This window comes from Thamnophis sirtalis, unplaced genomic scaffold (assembly GCF_051295495.1).
Source record: "Thamnophis sirtalis isolate CommonGarterSnake01/CBP01778 unplaced genomic scaffold, rThaSir2_p1.2 scaffold_12, whole genome shotgun sequence".
Lineage (NCBI taxonomy): Eukaryota > Metazoa > Chordata > Lepidosauria > Squamata > Natricidae > Thamnophis > Thamnophis sirtalis.
The window spans coordinates 4,022,524-4,028,929 of NW_028261392.1; the positions used below are offsets into that span (position 1 = coordinate 4,022,524).

The following is a 6,406-nucleotide window of genomic DNA, read 5'->3' on the forward strand; positions in this document are numbered from 1 at the left end:
GGCCCTGATGCTTACCCTGACTCCCATGCCTCCTCCTTCTCTGATTTGGCTAATGGACCATAATACTGCCTTTCTTTGCAAGAACAAATTAATCCCAGCGATACATAATGAAGGATGTCCCAAAGGTGCTGTCAGGTCTGCAGCCATCTTTTCTTTTGGGTCTTTGGCTTGCCACACTTTCTATTATTCTGCTATGCATTTTCTATTGTGGGAAAATGGGAGGAGGGATTGTACGGGGTTAAATGTTATGTAGCCACAACAATATTCTTTCTAGAAAGCCAAGGTCATCCTTTGTCTCTGCACCTCTGCAATTGACTGGAACTGAATGGGTGGAAGCTGCCAGCATGGCAGTGGAAGATTGGACCATGGGATGGACTTGTGGGTGTGGGGGCAAGATCTTGAACTTTCAACCAAGTGGGGAAAACCGGGAAGCTTTCAGATTCAGGTTTTCCAAGATGTGCCAACCTGGCTCTCTTCATAAATTGGAACTTTGAGCAATACTTTGCCTTGGACTCTGATTTACTTTTGGATGCTATTTGGAACCTGACAGGTGCTTTTTCAAAAGGCAACTGGACTTTGTTTTTCCTTGAAGGTGTTTCTGAACTGAAGAAGCTTCTTGGATGAGAAGCAAAACATCTTCAAGTAAAAAATAGTTGTCTTTTGAAAAAGCACCTTTGGGACAACCATGATCTGGATGACTGAGAATCTCCATAAACATAATGAAGGATGATAAACCACTTCTTCCAGCAGGAAAAATAAAATAAAATCAGTATAAACCAAGGCAAAATTATTTTTGCTGATTGATGGAGAAGGTTGAAAATTATGTAGAAGGCTGTGAATTTTTGGGAGCCATTTCAATCATCATGAAGTGCTATTTGTCAAAATTTTATATATCGCTGGTATTATGTGCTGCTGGGGCAGGGACAGGAGAGTCTGCATGGTCTTCCCAGTGTCGATGATATCTTCTACAATCAGGACATTCTTCCCAGTCAAGGTTGATAAGTCATCCCCGCCAATTACTTTGATATCGCCAGTTGACTGGTCATTACAGTAGCTCTTCAGGCGGATGAAGTCCACAGTCATCGGAATGGACTTGTTGCTGTTCCGATTCAGGGCTTTAATATAATCCAGTAAATCGGCAAAAAATTTGTAGCCTCCCTTCAGGACACAGAGAGCCACAATGTGGTGCCCCCCCCCCATGCCTTTCATAATTTCCCGGGCTAACCTCTCCGTCCTGTCCATGATGAGCCCGTGAGGAATGAAGACTTTGTCCAAATCATTCACATAATGTTTGGGGATGCAGAACAAATCCAGGTCGTAACCTTGTTCGTTGTCTCCAATCACGATGCAACGGCCTCCGCTGTTTCGGGCCTGTAGGAGAAGACAGGCTAAACGGAAGGTGGAGTTAAATGTGTCATCAGTTTGGAGTCACTGCGTTGACACAGGAGACACAAGTCTACCCCTCTGTGAATTCAATTGACCCTTATCTAGTGCCAAATTAGTTTTGGCCATTAATACACCAGATATTTGTTTGTAGATGGCAATAATTAACTCTTCTCTGCTTTGAGTTCAGCAAATGCTCCTGATTATTAGCTTCTGACACCATATTACTTAAGTGTTAGGTAAATTTGTTTGGGAAAACCATACAACCAACAAAATTTTTGTTACCAGATTTTGAACCAAATAATGGAAATTGTTGTCTTCATTTGCTTGTAGCTTGTTCTGCTAATTCTGTAATTTTAGGATTCTTTAAATTAGTTCAGAGGTGGGTTCCTACCAGTTCGGACCGGTTCAACAACAGAACTGGCAGCAACCCAGGCTGGCCACGCCCCTAAACCAGTTCCCCAGTTGTGGCCGTTGTCATCTTTTTTTTTTTAGTTCTGCACATGCATAGAACAATTTACACTGAACTGCGCATGCATGCACAGTGCACATCCACCATGCACATGAGCGAACCAGCAGTAACGCTGGTTAGAACCCACCCTTGAATTAGTTGTCTCATTTCTCCATTCATCTCGTCTCCTCTCACTGTTTTCCCAAGTTCTTGTGAAATATGCTCCGTTTGGATCAGAGCTGCTCTGATTAGCTTCTTTCTTTCCTCTGCTGCACAAGGGGATTTAAAGCTTTAGCAGTTGTTTTCCATCTTGGCATCCTCCAGATGTATGAATCTCAACTCCTAGAATTCCCCAGCTATAGCCTACACTCTCAAAAGAATTCCTGAAGTTTTAATCTCAACTTCTAAAAGCTCCTCTCAAGCTTGCAGCCATCTTTTCTTTTGGATCTTTGGCCCGCCACACTTTCTATTACTCTACTATACATTTTCTATTGTGGGAAAATGGGAGGGGGGATTGTATGGAGTTAGATTATATGTAGCCATAACAAAATTCTTTTTAGGAAGCCAAGGTCATCCTTTGCATCTCTGCACCTGACCGGAACTGGATGGGTGGAACTGCCAGCATGGCAGTGAAAGATTGGACCATATGATGGACTTGTGGGTGTGGGGGCAAGATCTTGAATTTTCAACTAGGTGGGGAAAACTGGAAATCTCATCAAATGGATCATAGTCTACAAAACAATGACTACACATTTAATGTTTGGTTCCATGGACCAGAGGTGGTATTCAGCAGGTTTTAACCAGTTCTGGAGAACTGGTAGTGGAAGTTTTAAGTAGTTCGGAGAACCGGTAAATATCACCTCTGGCTGGCCCTGCCCCCTTCTATTCTCTGCCCCCTGAGTCCCAGCTGATCGGGAGGAAATGGAGATTTTACAGTATCCTTCCCCTGGAGTGGGGAGGGAATGGAGATTTTACAGTAGCCTTCCCCTGTCATGCCCACCAAGCCATGCCATGCCCACCAAGCCACGCCCACAGAACTGGTAGTAAAAAAATAATAATCCCATCACTGCCATGGACACTAGAGCTCTTACAAGAATCACAGGATTTTACCTTTTCAGGGATAATACACAAAACATAATAACACTCTTGGGTTATATCCTTAAGCATACTTAAGAAACAATGGATTTGCTCCATGTTGTTGTTTTTCATAGGAATAGCATTTAGATTTATATACTTATTAAATTACAAAGGACAATTATAAACCAATAAAGCATAATATTTGCAGCTCAGGGTTGAAGTGATGGGTGCTTCACTAGGATGTCATAATGTATCAGAATAATATGTGTGTGGATCCAAGCAATGTGACCTTTCGCAGTTGACAGATGTACATTTTCTCAACACACAGATTTTCTAAGTGCCATCCAAAATTTTTTGGTATGGCACCCAGTATGGGGATAATCACTGGGATCATCACAGCCAGCGCAGGCCACAATATTTCAGTGTTATTGTTAAGATCTTGATGCTTTGGTTTTGATTCTTCCTTCCCCTGGTATTACCGCATCAATGATTGCTTCTCACGCTTAACGTGCAAGGATAAAGTTTATGATTGCTAATTGAAAGGTCATCGGCTACTCACAAGAGTGTTGGTTGTTTATTTTGTGTTAGGTTAACTTCATGAATTCTTCTGCCATTATTTATTTTTCCCTGCTCCAACCGGCTTCCAAGGGAGCGTTGTAATTTTTGCATCAGCGCAGCTTACATTTTAAGAACTAACGAATGATTCACAAGTTTTCCATTAGCTTGATGCACATTTGCTGCCTTGGTACTTGTGGTAGCTTTTAAAAGTAACCGGGAAACACTTTATCAATGTCGGCTTTCTTATAGGGGTAAGAGAGCAGAGTTACAAACATTCAGTTTGTGGATAGTTCAATCAAAGTTGGGAACCAAATTGACTTCAGATCATCAAAGAATAGCAATAGCAATAGCAGTTAGACTTATATACCACTTCATAGGGCTTTCAGCCCTCTTTAAGTGGTTTACAGAGTCAGCATATCGCCCCCAACAACAATCCGGGTCCTCATTTTACCCACCTCGGAAGGATGGAAGGCTGAGTCAACCTTGAGCCAGTGAGATTTGAACAGCTGAACTGCAGAACTGCAGTCAGCTGAAGTAGCCTGCAGTGCTGCACTCTAACCACTGCGCCACCTGCCTCCAAGTTATTTTGATGGCTTGGAGATTTCTGTATATCCACAGAAATGTTTTTCCTCACAACTAATCCAGAATGGCAAACAGATTGATGATTAGTTTTAAATATCTGCAACTAATTTAATATATTTTGAAATCGGAAGAATAAATCAGATCAAATTTCAAATCCAGAATGAACCAAGGAGTCAAAGCCAATGTGAGACTCAGTGGGAATCAGGTGGCCTATAAATTGTTGTTGCCGAATTTTACACATCCCTACTTAAAGAATATTTTCATTTTCCAGCGCAGAAAACATGATTTCAAAATCCCTGTTCCTCCTATGAATGGTTACAAAGACATGCAAATATTTTAAACAAAGGGTTTAAATGTCAATGGCCCATATGTCTTTTATAAGAAACATGGTCCAATTACACTTGGCCATAAAGGAATAGAATAGAATTGAATAGAATAGAATGCAGAATAGGGAATAGAATAGAATAGAATAGAATAGAATAGATAATATGAAAGGGAATGGAATGGAATGGAATGGAATGGAATGGAATAGAATAGAATAGAATAGAATAGAATAGAATAGAATAGAATAGAATAGAATAGAAGACTAAAGACTAGTGACTAGAGACTAGAGACTAGAGACTAGAGACTAGAGACTAGAGACTAGAGACTAGAGACTAGAGACTAGAGACTAGACTAGAGAGTAGAGTAGAGTAGAGTGTAGAGTAGAGTAGAGTGTAGTGTAGTGTAGTGTAGTGTAGTGTAGAGTAGAGTAGAGTAGAGTAGAGTAGAGTAGAGTAGAGTAGAGTAGAGTAGAGTGGATCTTGGAGGTCTTCTAGTCCAACCCCCTGCTTAGGCAGGAAACCCTACACCATTTCAGACAAACAGTTGTCCAATCTCTTCTTAAAAACGTCAAGTGTTGGAGCATTTACAGCTTCTGGATTAATTGTTCTAACTGTCAGGATATTTCTTCTTAGTTTTAGGTTGCTTTTCTCCTTGACTAGTTTCCATCCATTGCTTCTTGTCCTGCCTTCAGGTGCTCTGGGGAATAGCTTGACTCCCTCTTCTTTGTGGAAGCCCCTGAGATATCGGAACCCTGCTATCATGTCATCCCTAATACTTGTTGTCATTCTAATATTTTAATATTCTATCAATAATGTAATGTTAAAATGGGAACATGTTCAATTAAAGCTTGTTAAACTACACTTTAAGATTTAATTACCACAAAAGATGAATCACATATGCATCTACAGCAAAGTAACCATTTACCAACATCTCAACAATAGCACAGATTTCCTTTGCCCCTTTGACAGGAGACTAAATCAGGATGAACTAAAGCCAGATATCCTTCCAGGGGGAGAAGGTTAGACTAGAAGGCCTCCAAGGTCCCTTCCGGCGCTATGATGCTATGTTTCTGCTATTATTTTAAAATAGTTCTCATGCTCTCTTCCCTGAGCCCTACAACCCCCTCTTACTGAAGGCAAGATGTTGTTGTGTATCAACCCTCACCGGTATCTGAAATCTAAAGATATCGTGTTCCACAGATGCTGAACGGTCCTGAACATCAAACTTAACCATCAGATGTTCCTCAGCCTTGACACAAAATTGTCTCCAACCATGAGATTGGTTCTGAAAACAGTATATTAAAAATTCAGAAGTCCACCACATCCATCACAGCCTTATCCTTTGATTTTGGGGGAGCTGCTATTGAAATCAATAGTCAAGGTAATTAGAATCCCCTTGACTGAAATCCAAAGCAGACTTTTAACAGAACTTTCTGATAAAAGGGAAACGTGATGCCCTTATCTGTTTTCTTTTCCTTCCCAAGTGATCTGGAGTGGTGTCTGGGAGCTGACAGTTCCTTTCCTATCTGCATTTTTATCTAAACGTACGTATGTCAGCCAAAGACCTTATCCCATTTTTTCTGCTTCATCCACAGAAATCTTTTTTTCCGTTTCCTGCTGTTTTTTTTTCCCAATTATTTTTCTTCCTTTATCCTGATATTTTAAATCTCTACTCACCCAGCTTTATGGCATACTAATAGCAAGCACAGAAGAACACATTCATACAAACTGTTGCAGCTCACCAGCAGCTAGTGAAGCCGGCAGCAGATTCGGACAGTGAGGAGGTTTGAAAGGAACATGGGCTAGTCCTGGAGTCTGGGAAAGGCTCTAATGAGGGCTCTGTGTGGAGGCAGAGAGGGGGCCAGAGCCGTCTGACAGTTATCAGCTGCCTTCAGAGTCAGACATCAGTGGGGCAGAAGAACAGCTGGAGCCTGATCCCAGTATGTGCATGCACAGAGTTGCCAGACGAAGGGAACAGCTAAGGAACAAGGGTAGACTTGGGAGTAAGGCCACAGGTGGATGATGAATGGCT

At 41.4% G+C, this 6,406-nt stretch overlaps 1 pseudogene; it reads right to left on the reverse strand.

Annotated features, from left to right (window-relative positions):
- Window positions 1–861: 861 nt before the first annotated feature.
- LOC106553951 (hypoxanthine-guanine phosphoribosyltransferase pseudogene) lies at window positions 862–5,608 on the reverse strand (annotated as a pseudogene).
- Between the last annotated feature and the right edge of the window lie 798 nt (window positions 5,609–6,406).